A 17267-nucleotide genomic window follows, 5' to 3' on the forward strand; every position below is an offset into this window, starting at 1 on the left:
CAGAGGTCTGCCAATCTCTGCCTTCCTAGTGCTTGGATTAAAGGCATGAGCTACCACCACCTGTTTTTGTCCTCAGTTAGAGAGGATACTTTGTCATGGGCACTGGAGAATGCAGGAACTTGCAAATAGTTACACTGCTTAAAATATGTGACTGAATTTCTAGCCCTAAATGGAACATCTGCATAATTCTCCTCATCAGGAAATGTCACGGAAGAGGCAGAACAAAGAATTAAGAGCTGGATGATGGAGGGGAGAGTTGTGAAAAATTGCCTTCTGCCCATGACATGGCTATTGCACCAATAACCATATTTACCTACCCGAAGCCTGCACAAAACTGGCTGTGCTAATATTCCATCATGGATGGGGGATGGATTCCTGCTCTGAAGAGTTATAGACATTTAATGGTTTCTCAGAAGCCAGGAATGGAAGTCGTATTCCCGAGTAGTGTAACAATTCATAAATTACTCTTGCTCATGCAAATAAATACCACACTCATGTTCAGACAAGCTACCCTAATGAAGCACAGTAACTCTCTCTCTCTCTCTCTCTCTCTCTCTCTCTCACACACACACACACACACACACACACACACACACACACACAGAGAGAGAGAGAGAGAGAGAGAGAGAGAGAGAGAGAGAGAGAGAGANAGGGAGAGAGAGAGAGAGAGAGAGAGAGAGAGAGAGAAAGAGAGAGAGAGAGAGAGAGACCAGGAAAGTAGGGACAGACTTGATGGTGGCTGGTTTGGGAGTGACAAGGGAATATGCAGGTAACTAGATAGGGGTATGTGATCAGAACGATCAGAATACATTATATCTTGTATGGAAGTGTGAAAGAATTTTTCAAAAAGAGTCATGGGGAAGAGGCAGTTATGCTAAGTACACTGTAGGTCAGTAGGTTATTTGCTACAATATCAAACCACACCACTTCACTACCTTCATTAGGAGATATTTCATCAGGACCGTGAACAGGGAATATTTAATGAGGGGATCAGCACTTAAACTTGGCCTTGAGAGGCCTCCCATTACATTAGGACTTTTCAGGCTGAGGACAAAGATTTCATTTATCAAACCTTAAGCCTTGTTTGAGCTGTGCCAGTAGAGGATGACCAATAGTCCTGATTTGTCTGCTACTATGTGGTCTCCCAGGTTGCCCTAGAAAACCTGGAACAACAGCAAGGTCAAAATGATAAAGGAGGGATTAAAGGGGGAATAAAAACTGATATTTAGATTGAAATCCTGCCAATGAAATCGGTAGAAGCCACAGAACTATTTGGTCTTAAAAGTAAATGCCATGGATCAGGTTTTATGCTGCTAGCTTATGCTCTGCACAAAATTAGAGCATGGGTCAGGTGCTAACTGCTCAGTGAATAGCCTGCATCCCAGAAGGGGATTTGTGGCAACTGAGGACCAGGGGGATGGTTTGATGTAGGACCAGGAGGATTACCACTGATATAGAATTTGAGTTTTGTCCAGAGTAGGAGTCAGGGTGTACGGGGATGAGTTCTCATAACTTGTTTGGAGATAGTTTATTCAGAACAAAAAGGGAGACATAGTTAAGCAGTTCATGGGACTCCCAAAGGAAGCTTGAGGTTGCCAGAAGGCAGCATGTTTTAGAGGCTCTTGACAAGTGACCAGTATTCATGAGTTCCCCAGGAAGAAAATTTGGTTATTGTAGTGAAGAAATATAACTATCTCCTATATTCCTGTCAGATTGAAACATGACATAGATATCCTATAATTTTGGATTTGTCCTATATGAAAGAACAGAACAAGGTGGCATTTCTGATACAAATGGGTCCATTTCCCCTTTGCTTGGAGAGAGGTCAGGATGAAGTCTTTCCTAACATTTTGTGTGAAGAATTTCCCAGATTGGAGCTTGGTGGCATATACATGTAATCCCAGAACTCAGGAAGCCGAGACAGGAAGACTGAGAGTTGGAGACCAGCCTGGGCCGTAGTGAAAAGCTAAACCAGCTGAATAAAGAAAAGAAGGAGTCAGTGGGAAGCACACTGGAATACTTTACTATAGACAAGAGAGAGTCATACTTGCAGATTGCATTTACCACAGATATCACATTAATATTCATGTTCCCCACATTAATATGTATGGTAGGAAGCTTTCTCTAACAATGGTTGCAGAACAGATTGGAGTAGGCAGAGTGACAGCAAATTGTAGGGGGACAGGCAGGGCTGACTCAACCTTGTTGCTCACTGCATGTGAGGCAAACCATGAGTTTGCACGCTTTGATTAAAATGGCTTTATAGTTCTGGCACACAGCCCAGCACGTGGTAAGCATTTGCTTATGGAAGCCATTATATTATTTTCATTTTATTATGATAAATTGGGGCAGACTAAGTCTAGTCATCAAAGTCAGGCCCACCCATGGGATTTGGAGACTTCCTTAGGATTTTCCTCCCTCCAGCTCCAGACAGAATCTGCCAGTTGACATGCTGGGTACCATCTCTGCCTTTTCACCCAATGAACTGAGAAGTGCCTGAGCTAGCTCCTGGCAGAGGCGGAGCCCAGCAATCTATGGCCTGTGATCTGTCAAATGATACAGCAGCAGTCCCGTGAGGCCACAACATGTGGCCTCCAGGAGGGCCAGGAGTGGTCCTGTGCGTGACACGGTAAACCCTGACAGGTGAGGGAGGTTGGGTACTGCTGTGCCTTCCAGAGGGAGCGGGAGTAAAATATCGACAGGAGCCTGTGGCTCACTCACACTGGAGTGTCCGCCATGACTGACAGTCTGGGTGCCTTCTCCCCCCAAGGCCTTTACATCTGTTTGGGATTTGGGAGCAGAACAATGACAGTAAAATGTGATATGTGAAGCCTCAAATGAGGAGCGATGAAAAGGGAGACGAAATTCAGTTTGCCCTCATCCAACGAAACCAGCCACTCCGCATTCTGAATCTGACAAGAGGCCGTGTGTAGCTGGGGCCAGTTTTCTATTCTGCCTGTGCTCCACCACATCACCACGGCCGCCAAATAACAGCTAAGTGTGGCTCTCCTAAGGCGGAAATATTTGGTGAGTAGAAAGGGTTTAAACTGCCCTTGTCCTTGAGATAGTTTAATAACACTGCAGCTAGCATAGTGAGCACAGACTTGAGTCTTTAAACTGGGTCAGGTTTTTGGAGAAGCTGTGAATGGAATGACATGTCCATTGGTATGGTCTAAATTGCATTCCTTACCCTCCAAGCTGATATCTTAAGAATGAGATTGTATTTGGAGGTAAGGTCTTTAAAGAGATATTTGAATTCAAATCAGGCCCTCAAGGTAGGCTCTAATCCAGTTTGAGTAGCTTCGTTGTAAAAGAAGTAAGTTTGGATGCACGGACACACCAGGGTTTCATGTCTGAAGAACAGACCATATGATGGTGAGGAGGTAGCAGTCTATGTGTTACTTTCAGAGGTTAATAAAGAAACTGACCTGGCCTTTTGATAGGCTAGCGCTTAGGTGGGTGGAGGAGACCAAAAAGAATTCTGGGAGGAAGAAAGCAGAGTCAGGCAGACGCCATGCTTCTCCTACCCATGACGGACGGTGGTTAGAATCTTCCCTGTAAGCCACCACTTTGTGGTGGTACACAGATGATTAGAAATGGGTTAATCAAGATGTGAGAGTTAGCCAATAAGGGGATAGAGCTAATGGGCCAGGCAGTGTTTGAGTGAATATAATTTGTGTGTTGTTACTTCTGGTATAAAGCTAGCCGTGCGGGAGCTGGGTGGGACGAAAAGCAGGCCTGCTTGCCAAGTCACTACAGGTCACTGCCTCTTCCTTATGATATGTATAGGGAAATCTACGACAGTCGTAGGAATTATCTAACTTTGGGCAGTTCCTTGGCCAATGTATTTTAAGTCCTCGCTCTGTTCAAGAGTTATTAGAAATTATCGTGCTCACTAGCAGGGGCAATAAGGGCAGGCCATGGCTTTTGGGTTCTAGTCCCTCACATCCCCAGGTATTGTTCTTCTCTAGGTATCAATGGAGCAGACACATGTTTTTGCCCATCTTGTCTCTGCTTCCTTAACTATACAGCGTGGGAAAGCCAAACTGGATGAGAAGAAAAGCCACTTGCCCAGCCCAAGTCTGACTGAGGAACAAGGGTCAGGGAAACCTCGGGTCCTTGATGGATGGATGGCTGCCAGGCTCGGCCTATCAGCTGCAGGATAACTGAAGTACCCAGGAGACTGCAGGCAAGGAGGGATAGATAGCTTCGGAACTGTAGCCAGCTCTGAACGGGAGGCAACGAATGGCCTTCACTGTGTTGCCAGACACCTGCGAAGCCCAACCCGGCACGCATCTTAATGCTCACCACGTCCAAGTGCCAGTCAGTGGCAACAAACCCCATCGGGGCCCCAACAACAGGTGTCTCATTAAAGATCTCTTGCCCTCCCAGGCTTCCCCACTGACAGGTACCAAACTCGCACTCAATCACTGCCTAATCACAGCCAAACTCCATTAACAAGTCCTACTAATTATCAACTTCTAACAGTGCCTCCAGTTTTGAGGCAAAAAAAAAAATCCCTTACTCTTTTGAGAGGGACGCTGGCTTGTGATCCTTCAGAAAGACCCATAATTAGGCCCTTTAACAATGAAGGTCAAGGGAGGAGGCAGGAGAAAAGCTGATAGGCCCTACATGGCAGCCGTCCTGAACGTGAGCACAGCAAAGCTCTGTTTGTTTTAATTTTGTGTCTTCTAGGTGGCCCACAAGGGTCCAATTAGCTTTCTACAGATGCTCATGCTGCGTCCATCTTCTTGGCTCCTCCTTTCTCTCCCCCCTTTTCTGTTTTTTTTTTTTTTTTTCCTCTAGGAAGGATAAACTTGTAACACAGATTGTTGGCCCGCAGGCATCTGAAGATCAACAATTAGTTTTCTGTGATGAACCCCGTGTGAAGTAGGAAGAATCATTTCAGAATTCCTAATGCATAGGACAAGGCAAGAAAGGGTTTAGATGGCTGGAATGTGATCTTCTGTAGGATTGAAGGGGCAAGAAAGCGGACATCCCTCCCTGAATGGGAGCCCTGCTGTACACTGTGTATTGGCATTTTTGCCCCTTTAAGACTTCTTTTTGGATCTTTATGTAAAGAGATTCTCTTCTGTTATTAATCATTGGTTTTCATTATTAGAAAGCCATCTTATTTTTAGCACATGTACAACATATAGGATAGCCCTGCCCAAGAAATACATAAATCAGCAAACATGAGTACTTTATTGACTTGTATATAGTCTTAGTCTCTGGATGGTGTTTCTCTGTTGTCTCTATGGTATGAAGGTCAAATCATCATCATTATAAACAGCAGACAAGGGGGGGGAGGATTCTGAGTGAAAGGGGCAAAGATAAAATAAAAAGCATCATGACTGGGATGGTTCCCTTTTCCTAATTTCCCACTTCCAGTGAAGGGGTATGATGTTCAAACACTTTCATGCAATCTGTCTTTACCTGTTTGTGATGCCACCAAATCACATTTCATATTAAATGATTTCTGTGATATTTAAGGGACATATGACATTACTGTCAAGGGCTCTGATTTGTGTGAAGTCTGTTCTTCTTTGTTAATTTATTTTTGAAAACTTGCTCTCCTTTTAAAAATATAGTCCGTAAGTTTATTGCCAGAATATAAGTCACTCCAACCTAAGTTGTTCTGGTTTAGATCCTGACTGGAAGACACTTGTGAACATTCTCCAGAGATGAACACCTTGCATTTTATGGAGAATCACTATATTTTGTTACTTTGGTCTTGGGGCTGGGGAGATGGCTCAGGGTTAAAATGCTTACTGTGCAAGCAGGGGTGACCTCACTTTGAATATCTAGAAACAACGTGCAAAGCAGGGCATGGCTGCAATTGATGTCAGTGCTGGGAGTAGGGGGCAGACAGCCAGTCTAGGCAAAGGGGTGAATCCAAGGTCTCTGAGTGACCTTGTCTCCGATGAAAATGTGGAGAAGGAGCTATGGAAGACATCCAGATGACAAGATCTGGCCTCCGCATGTTCTCACACAAGCAAGTTCATGCCCCGTACAGACACACAGCCACTTTTACAAAGCATGGTCTTCACAGGCGGATGGACTTCGATCCAGGTCTGTCGCAGTATCCCCACGATTGCGTCAACTTATGCAGCTTGCCTGATAGTAAGACTGTACCTGGAACAGCTTCTTAAACTGTGGTCATTACTCTGACAGTTGTGGAGGTCATGAAAATGTGGCAACAGTAAATGGCTCTGCATCTGTTCCCATCAGTCACTGGATGGAATTTCCCTAATGACAACTGGACTAGTTACCCATCTGATTACAGGACATGGTCAGTTCAGGCTACGTATCCACTGTTGTTAGGAGACTTAGTTGGAGTCATCCCTGTAGACTTGCAGGGGTTTCTCTTGCATTGAGTTTCTACCTGACCCTAAAATGTATCCCCATTAAGATATCTCTTTTATTACTCTCCGCCTCCATTCAACCCCCCCCCCCCCAACAATCCCTCATCTTCCCATCCATGCTGGCCCAAAGTATACCCAGGAGATATTTTCACAACTCTCCCTGTCACCCTTTGGACTCTCCTTTTTACCTGGAGCTGTGGATTGTAGTATGATTATACTTTACATTTCAGCTAATATCGCCTAATGAGTGAGTAAATACCATGTTTGTTTTTCTGGGTCTGGTTACCTCACCAATTATGTTTTGTTTTCTAGTTCCATCTATTGAATTCAAGTTTCTTGAAGTCATTGTTATTAACAGCTGATATACTCCAGTGTCTAAATGTAGCACGTTTTCTTTATTCATTCTTCAGTTGAGGAACATCTAGATTGTTTCCAGACTCTGGATACTGTGAATAACACAGCTATGAACATAATTTGAGCAAGTGTCCTTGTGGAATGATTGAGTATCTTTTCTGTAAATGCCCAACAATTCTTTAAGTGTCTCTTGGCCACTTGAGATTATTCTGTTGAGAATTCTCTGTTTGGATATGTACCCCACTTTTAAATTGGATTATTTGTTTTTTTGATGTCTAGTTCCTTAAATAGTTTTACATATTTTGGAGATCAGTCTTCTATCAGATGTGGGGTTGGAAAAGATTTTTTTCCATTGTGTAGGCTGCCATTTTGTCCTATTGACAGTGTCCTTTGCTTTACCTAACAGAAACTTCTTAGTTTATGAAGTCCCTTTTATTAATTGTTGATTTCAGTGTCTGTGCTACAGGTTTTCTATTCAGGAAGTTGTCTCCTGTGCCAGTGAGTTCAAGGCTCTTTTCTACTTTCCTTACTATTATGTTCAGTGTAACTGAATTTATGTTGAGGTCTTTGATCCATTTGAACTTGAGTTTCATGCATGGCAATAGATATGGATCTATTTGCATTCTCCTATGTGCTGACTTCCAGTTATGTCAACACTATTTGTTGAATTGCTTTCTTTTTTTTCCACTGTATAATTTTAGCTTCTTCATCAAAAATCAGGTGTCTATAGGTGTGTGGATTTACTCCAGGTCTTTGATTCTATTCTATTGATCTATCTGTTTGTTTTTATTTCAATACCATGATGTTTTTATTACCATAGATTTGAAGTAAAGCTTGAAGTCAAGAATAGTGATACTTCCAAGAGCTCCTTTATTGTACAGGATTGTTTTGGCTATCCTTTGTTTTTGTGTCTTTTCTATGAAGTTGAATATTGTTCCTTCAAGATATGTAAAGAATTGTGTTGAAATTTTGATGGGTTGCATTGAATCTGTAGATTGTTTTTGGTGGGATGGCCATTTTCATTTACCATGTTAATCCTACTGATCCATGGGCATGGAAGTTATTTCCGTCTTCTGATAACTTCTCCAATTTCTTTCTTCTAAGAATTGAAGTTCTTGTCATCTAGGCCTTTCCCTTGTTTGGTTAGAGTTACTCCAAGACATTTTATATTATTTGTGACTATTATGAAGGGTTTGTTTCTCTGATTTCTTTCTCACGTAATGTGGGATGTCCTTCTGTATATGTGTTGCTTTTATTGGTTGATGAATAAAGCTGTTTTAGCCAATGACTTAGCAGATTAAAGCCGGGAGGGGGGCGGGGAATCAGAACAGAGATAGAGAGAATAAGCTAAGGTAAGGAGATGCCATGTAGCTGCCAAAGGAGATGGTTTCTGGAACCTAACCCAGTAAGCCACAACCTTGTGGCAATACACAGAATAACAACAATGGGTTAATTCAAGATATAAGAGGTAGCTAGAAATATGCCTGAGTTACTGGCCAAGCAGTCTTATAATTAATATACTTTCTTTATGATTATTCAGGCCTGGGAAGCAAGGAACAAACGAGTAGTCTTTGCCTACATTCAGGGTATTTTCTTTTTAAACCCTAGTTTTTTGTTCTAAGGTAGGGAAACTGTGGAAAACATCAATAGATCACTGTTACCCAGAGCACAGAAAACCCAGGCTGGGTACATTTCTTTTTCATTCATTTAATTTTGTTTTATGTGCATGTTTTTGCTAGTTCTTCAAACAATGACAAATCTGGTGGAAGTGGAACCCTTAGATAATATGGAACTCATGCTTATCTGCTGCCCTTCAGGTTTTCTTCCAGGTCCCGCAGGCTCTGAGCTGCTGCTATAATTTTGCTGATATAAATTGAATCCCACATTTATTGCACATTTAGTTTAAAGTAAGTCCAAAGAGTGAGATTTTATTGTTCATTAAGGTGCAATTTTAAGTTCTTCTACAAACAGACAAAAAGGGCTCTAATCTCCAGTTGCTTCTTGCCAATAGGAAAGCATTCTCATTGACATTTTGTCTATAAGACATACTCTGATTACTGCTAAGAATGCTTCTACTGTGGAAGAAGGGAATCCTGGGAAAAGCTGTCTTGCTCTTGGCCTATAACATGGAGATGAGCAAGAGGAACTAGGCTGTCTTCAGGTTTATAATCTAGAAATTCATGCCAGTACGTGAGGTTGTTTTGTGGGCATGGAGTGGTAGGACATTTGAAAGGATTAGGCAGTAGTGGTGGTGTGTACTGAGGGCTTAGAATGTTGCCTGTTTCCACTATTCACACTGTAAAAACTCACAAATCATAAGAAAATTTAGGAGGCTTGAGGTTCAATAATGAACATTAATTCACCTTTAACCTAGTAATGTGCAGCAGCTATGTACCAGATCATAAAAGAAAAGCTATAAAGATAAAACCACTTCTAAGCAATAATACACACAAGAAAACTCAAGAATATTAAATCAATAAAAGGAGAATTTTCAATGTATCATAAAAATATTATTAGATATTCAAAGAAATAAGAAAGAGAGCTGTGTGGTAAACAACTAATCAATCAAAAGGGACTCAGACTCTTTAAAATCATCACAGAATACCAAAACACGTTTTTCAAGTGTTTTAAAAAAGTAAATACAGAAATAACATAAGAAAAACACAAATCAAGAATGTACAGATGAGAATGACAGATTCTGAAATGCGTACAGATAGGGTTAATGACCCAATGACCAGAGAAATTAAGAAAGGAAGGAACAGCGAACTTGAGCACATGGCATGGAAACCATTTGTAATGCAACAATGAGAAGTTCCAAAGAGAAGACAGAGGCAGGGGGATCTCTACAACTTCAGCCCTGGCTTAAGAGAGGTCTCCAGCAACAACACCGCAGCAACAAGGAGCCTCCTGGTGCCTGATACTGTGCAGTTGAGCACTGCTATGATCTGGAGATGCGGAAGCATAATCCTGCCCAGGGCTGTGACAAAGAGGGACAAGAAGATCCACATCCGGGCCTGGGGGTTTCCACCCCATACTCCAAAAAGAAAACACTAGCCCACCCTGCACCTTGAGGCTCCAGGGAGATGGGTACTATTATGGTGAGCAAATGTATGGAGTAATACGGGGGAGAGAGAGAGAAAGAGAGAGAGAGAGAGAGAGAGAGAGAGAGAGAGAGAGAGAGAGAGAGAGAGAGAGAGAGAAAATGGTTTATGTCCTGTGGACAAAAAATATCTGAAGAGGAGATGGAAATCCTTGGGGTGGTGTGTGTAAGGAGACAGAATATAACGAAGGAAACGATACCAAATATAATCATTAGCAAATATGCTCTATAAACAAAGCAAAGAGAGTTATTTATTTATTTATTTATTTATTTATTTATTTATTATGTATACGGTGTTCTGTCTTTATGTTTGCTGGCCAGAAGAGGGCACCAGATCTCATTACAGATGGCTGTGAGCCACCATGTGGTTGCTGGGTATTGAACTCAGGACCTCTGGAAGAGCAGTCAGTGCTCTTAACCTCTGAGCCATCTTTCCAGCCCTGCAAAGAGAGTTCTATAGCCATAGGCAAATGATATTTTATGGAAATATGAGGTGACAAACAACAATGACAAGCATCAAAATGGTAGCTATATAAATAAATATTCAAGATGTTTTATATTATTTAAATCACTTGAAGTTGTCTTTTTAGCTTTAATTATTTATTGTTTTTATATCCCAAAGTTTCCCTTCCCTCCCCTCTTCCCGGCTCCTCCCTTCACTCCTGCTTCACACGTACACACTTGCGTGTACACACACACACACTCAATCAATATATCTTGTTGAAGTGCATAGGGAAGCACTAAGCAAAATTTTATCAAAATAAATCCAATAATTCACAAAAAAGGGATAATACGCAGGATAAAGTGAGGTTTATCTCTGGAGCTCAGTATTAATGGAAGTATTTCTTCACATAAACAAAATAAAAGAAAATCTTACCTCAGTGAAAACATAAAAGAGCATTTTGGAAGAAAATCCAACTCTATTTTTAGTCACACTAGGAAAAGATGAAAAGTTCCTTAAGCTGTCCAAGGGCTCCCAATTAAAAATACACACTGGAAGAATAGAGACTTTAAAGGAACTTCTTTTGTAGTAGTGGGAAAATAGAGAATACCAGTTTATTGTTTACATTTCCCCATTACTGTGAGAAAGTAAATAACCGAATCAATGGATGGAAAGTAGGTTTTATTTGGCTCATGATTTGGGATGATGCAGCTTATCCTTGTGGGGGAAAGAAGTCATGATTGTAGCATGAAGGGGTATTCATATTGCATCCACACTCAGGAAGCAGAGAGAAATGGATTTTGGAGCTTAGCTGGCTTCCTCCTCTTGCCCTGTTGGGATGACATCCCTCACCACATTCAGAGTGGGTCTTCCCTGCTGAATTAAACTTTTCTGAAACCCAGGGGCATGTTATCTAGATGATTCCCAATCTAGTCAAACTGACAATGAAGTTTAAATATCACAACCTTGAATTAAATAACAATATTACACATAAGATACAAACAATACTGTTTCTAAGTCAAAAGGGTGAATATTCTTTGAGTTCGACAAAAATTTCTTTTCAAAGATCACAAATACATGTTCCAGAAAAAAATATACTGGAGTTCATTAAACACACACACACACACCTTCTCTTTAAGTGCCACTGTAAAGACAGTGCGGGTATGAGTTACAGACAGGGAAAGTGTTTGAAAAATACGAATCTGAAAAAGACTACCATTCAGAACAGCTAAGGACTCTTTGAAATCCGATATGGAAACAGAAGACCCATTAAAATAACAACACATTCAGGCAGGTTATTCACCAAAGCAGGTACAGGAATGGAGAGCAAACAGCTGTAAAGTTTCTCAACATGATTAATTCTTAGAAAATACAGATTTAAAAATGCAAGATAATATTTCATGCCAAATAGAGTGACTAGAATTATAACTGGGTAGACCAAGTGTTGGGGAGGGTGTTGTGTAATTAGAAGATGGCACAGTTGCTGCTTCAAATAGCACCTAGAAAATAGTGGTATGGACTCTGGCAGCAGAGAGGGAGGTTGAGAGGAAAGATAGAGTGAAGGCGAGCGAGGTCAGGGAGAAGAGGGGTAGCCAAGGGGACACGCTCTTTGAGAGTACATCTGTTCCTTTCTTACTTCCTGGCCTTTACAGACTCACACTCTAACTCAAACACATAAATCTAAAAATTAAAAGCTAGCATCTACACATGAGAACAAACATATGGTGTTTGTCTTTGTAGGTCTGGCCTCCCTCCCTCAGTATAATATTTTCTGATTCCATTCATTTTCATGCAAATTCCGTAATTTCTCTTTTCTTTCCAGTGGGGTAGGATCCTGTTGTACACATGTACCACATCTTCATCACCTATTCAGTTTCTGATGGATATTTCAGAGGATCTCATTTCCTAGCTATTTTGAATAGATAGCAATGGCCAGGGATGTGCAGATAGGCATCTTTGTCGTAGGATGCAGTCTTTTAGGTATATGACCAGGAGTGCTTTATCTATGTCATATGCTTATTCTAGATTTAGTTATTTGAGAAGCACCCACACTTACTTCCACAGTGGTTGTATCAGTTTATTTTTCTCCACAGTCTTGCCAGAATTAGTGGTCATTTGTTTTCTTGATCATAATCATTCTAATTGAGATGAGGTAAAACCTAAAAGGTATTTTTAATTTGAATTTCTATAGATACTAAGGATGTTAAACATTTGGGGATTTCCATGGGACCCCCTTAGCCAACAACTCAGTATAATGTAACCCAAACCTGCCACTGGAAACCTTGCCTGGCAATAAGAGAGAGCCAGTTGAAACTTTATATCCCCCTGTAATTAGGAGTCCTCGTTAGGATCAGGTTCATAGATTTCAGGAAGTTACCCCTGAACTAAGTTTCCCCACAAATCCTCAAATGCCCCCCAATTCTAACTATTTCTTCATAATCTCTCCCTCCAGGCCATCTCCTCCCCCATATTTACTCTTCCCATCCCCACCTGCTCTTAGTACATTTATATAATCTATTCTATTTCCCCTTCACAGGGAGAGGAGATCCATGTAGTCCCCCTAGATGTTCCCTCTTTTTTTTTTACTTGCTTAATGGTTAATATTCACTATAAGTGATGAATACCATATATGTTTTTCTGAGACTGGGATTACCTCACTAAGGATGATTTTTTTTTCTAATTGCATCCATTTACCTCCAAATTTCATGATGTCATTATTTAAACAGTGGGGTAATCTTCATTGTTTAAATTACTATGTTTTTTTTATCCTGTCTTCAGTTGAGGGACATCTAGGTTGTTTCCAGTTTCTGTCAATTATAAATAAAGCTGCTATGAACATAGTTGAGCAAGTGTCCTTATAGTAATTTTGAGTGTCCTTTTGGTATATGCTCAAGAGTGGTATAACTGTGTTTTGAGGTTGATTGATTCCAGGCTTTCTGAGGAACTGCCATATTGATTTACATTGTGGCTGTACAAGTTTGTATTTCCACCAGCAATGGAGGAGAATTCCCTTTGCTCCATATCCTTGTCAATATGAGTTGTCACTTGTGTTTTTGTTCTTAGTTATTCTGATAGGTATAAGACAGAATATAAAAGTAGTTTTGACTTGCATTTCCCTGATGGCCAAGAATATTGAACATTTAAGTTTTTTTTTCAGCTATTTGAGATTCCTCTACTGAGAATTCTACATTGAGATTTGTACCCCATTTTTAAATTGAACTTTTTGGTTTTTGATATCTAGTGTCTTGAGTTGTTTATATATTTTAGACATTGGTCAATATCAGATTTAGAGTTGTTAAAAAATAATATTTTCCCATTGTGTAGGCTACCCTTTTTGTCTTATAGACAGTGACCTTTGCCTTACAGAAACTTTTTGGTTTCACAGGGTTCTATTTATTAATTGTTGGTCTTAGTTATTAGTGTTCTGTTTGGAAAGTTGTTTCCTGTGTAAATGTGTTCAAGGCTATTTATCACTTTCTCTTCTATCCGGTTCAGTATTACTGGTTTTATGTTGAAATCTTCAATTCACTTGGACTTAGATATTATACAGGGTGATAGATATTGATCTATTTGCATTCTTCTATATGCAGAAATTCAGTTAGACCAGCATCATTAGTTGAAGATTGGCTTTCTATTTTTCCAGTGTGTATTTCTGGCTTCTATTTTTTGTTGTTGTTGTTTTCATATATATTTCTCGACTCCCCCTCCCTTCCTCTTCCTTCTCCTACCCTCTCCCATGATTCCCACACTCTCAATTTACTCAGGAGATCTTATCTTTTTCTACTTCCCATGTATGTATGTGTCTCTTTTTGGTCCTCTTTGTTATCTAGGTTCTCTGGGATTGTGAATTGTAGGCTGGTTTTTCTTTGTTTTATGTCTAATATTTACATATGAGTGAGCACTTATTGTATTGGCATTTCAGTGTCTGGGTTTCCTCACTGAATATGATGTTTTCTAGATCCATCCATTTGCCTGTAAATTTCAAGATGTCATTTATTTCCACTGTGTAGTACTCCATTGTGTACTCCATCTAATTTGATGCTGAGTATCGACTTGCTGTAAATTTCCTTTATTAGGTTTAGGTATGTCCCTTGTATCCATAATCTCTCGAGGACATTTAGGACGAGGAGGTGTTGATTTTGGTTAAAACCTTTCTGCATCTAGTTATATGATCATGTGTCTTTTCTTTTACTTTGTTTATATAGTAGATTGCATTTATTGATTTTCATATACTGAACCATTCCTGCATCTCTGGGATGATGCCTGCTTGATCAAGATGAATGATCTTTTTGGTGTGTTCTTGGATTTGGTTGGCAAGTATTTTATTAAGTGACTATCCTGATATAAACTCTTTTATTTATATGTCTGGGTATGTGTGATTATGCATGTTTGTGTATGCACACAAGTGTTCTTGTTTGTGTGTGCTCATGTAGAGGCAAGAAGTCAGGTGTCTTCCTTTAAAGCTTCTCTACATCATTGTTTGTGAGATAGTCTCTCATGGAACTTGGAGTGTGTCCTTTCAGGCAGACTAGCTTGTTAATAATTCTCCAGAATGCACTAGTCTTTGCCTCCCTCCGTGTTAGGTAATAGGCATGTACCACTACTGGTGCTTTTGTGAAGGTGTTAGGGATACCTACTCAAGCCCTCATGCTTGTTTGCAATCACTTATCTCACAGAGCATTCTCTAGACTCCTGAGGTTTACGCTTGAAGTTTCTATCATTTTCTAAACTTTCTTTTAAAATACTTTCTTATGTTTTTTTAGTCTAAGTCTTTTCCTTTTTCTTTATGAAGCTCCCGAGAGTTTCATCTTACTATTAATCAAGCATTTTAAAAAAATCTTTATGTAGCTCCTGGTAGATTCATGTTTTTAGAAATACAGAGATAGAAAGGAGAAATCTTTCCATTAAATACTTTTTGTCTTCCTTTGTATAATGCATTATTTTTAGTATGGCAACTATCCAATTATGCTGGTTGATGGAGCTATCATCATTTCATGGAACTTGAATATTATAATTCTAGCTCTTGAATTTAAGGTTGTCAGGTATCAAAACCACAAACTATTCCTTCCAAAATTTCTTGCTTTCTCTCTAATAAAGATTAAGTCCTTTCACTGGGTAATGTCTGGTGACATATGTGCACTCTGTGATGTATGGCTGTGTACAACCTGTATTAAAATTAGCCAATTTGATACTAAAATATTTACAACAAAAAGCTCAATTGGATAAGATACATCCTGTGCCAGAAAATCACACTGGCATTGGCGCAAATGTGAGTGACTGTTATATACTGAAATTAAGACAAGGCTCCTCTCTGTTGTTGTAATGACAGACCAGATAGAACCCGGTCATCAGTGGAAGATCTGATGACATTTCACACTTATTCAGACATTCTATGTTTAAACTGCTAAGAGAATATTTCTTTATTCTAACGTGTCTGTGGTGGTTTAAGCCCCCCCCCCCCAATCTCATGTGTTTAAATACTTAGTAGCCCATTGGTGGTACTGTTTGGGGAGGGTAGGAGCCTTGCTGGAGGAAGTGCCTCATTGGGGGTAGGCTCTTACAGGTGTTCTGGTCCTTGTAATAGCATAGTAAATATTTTTACACACTGTGCTATCTCCCCAGCTTCTTAGTATATCTTTGCTAAGCTGTTCTTGTACTTTTCATCTTCTAAAATACATTATTGTTATCTATGATATTTTCCCACTTTTCTCACAGTAATAGAATTTTGAAGTATTTGATTTTACAATATAAGGCAGTTGAGGAGAAAACAGAAATTCCTAATTTGGCATCAGTTATCAAGATAATAAAGTAAAAAAAATATTCTCAAAACTTTATGAGAATTTGGGAAAGTTTATAACAAGTATGGCTCACTGAATTGGAATGAGATTAGCAATCCCAATACTGGACAAAGAGTGAGCTCAATTATGTGCCCAAGAAATCATCAGAAGAGCCTTTATAGGGGGTAGTGAACATTCATCAATTCATCCTGATGGTCATGGAAATCGCATACAGGACTGAAGAGTAGCCCACTAGTAGCAAATTCTTCCTTTTATCTTCTTTATTAGTTTATTATTATTATTTTTAAAGTATTTATTCTTTTATAATTTTATATTGGCATATAATGAATTTTGATGACATTCAACCATATTACCTCTTACTCCCTTCTTAGTTCCTCTAAATTCTTTCTTTTTACTAAAAGTCCCTCTTTCTACTCTTATATGTTTTTAAGATGACCCACTGAATTTAATTAGGGTTGTTTGTATGAACATAGATCCAGGGTTTATTGAACCATGGGCAGCTTACCAAATGGCTACAACACTGGAGAACCATAACAGCCCCCCACCAGGATACATCAACTTCCAATAAATCCTCACCTAGAGGTACCCAATAACCAGTTTATATTTAGTACGATATATGTTAATTATCAATACTAATAAATGTTAATAGTAAGCAGGATGTTTACTTACTTGCTATACTGCTTAAACTGTCAATTTGACACATTTTATAATCATCTGGGAAAAGAATATTAATAAAAATTACCTAGATGAGGTTAGGCTGTGGGCATGTCTGTGGACAATCATCCTAATTGACCCAGTCCACTGTGGGTGGCACTGTTCCCAAAGTTGGACCCTGAACTGTATAAAAGTGAAGAAAATTTACTAAGCAGCAAGAAAGAAGGGACCCAGATATTTATTCTTTCTCTGTTGCAGATGTGATACTTTAAATTGTTGTCTTGATGTTCTTAAAATAACTGACAGTAATCTGGAATTGTGTGCCGAATAAATCACTTTACCTTCCTTACATTAATTTTTGTCAGGATATTTGTCATGGCAACAGAAACAAAAGTAGGACATTTGGTCATTTGATCCATTAAAGTCAGCAAATGTTTTTGGAACACTGACTAAGGTCCTTAGGTGCCAGCCAAGAATATTCTTGAAGTTCTCATGAGATTTTCTATAGTTTGTTTTTTATTTCCCTTCAAATTTAGTTACATTACTAACTTCTT

Source organism: Alexandromys fortis, unplaced genomic scaffold (genome assembly GCF_014885135.2).
Source record: "Alexandromys fortis isolate MF-2015 unplaced genomic scaffold, M_Fortis_MF-2015_v1.1 scaffold_67, whole genome shotgun sequence".
Lineage (NCBI taxonomy): Eukaryota > Metazoa > Chordata > Mammalia > Rodentia > Cricetidae > Alexandromys > Alexandromys fortis.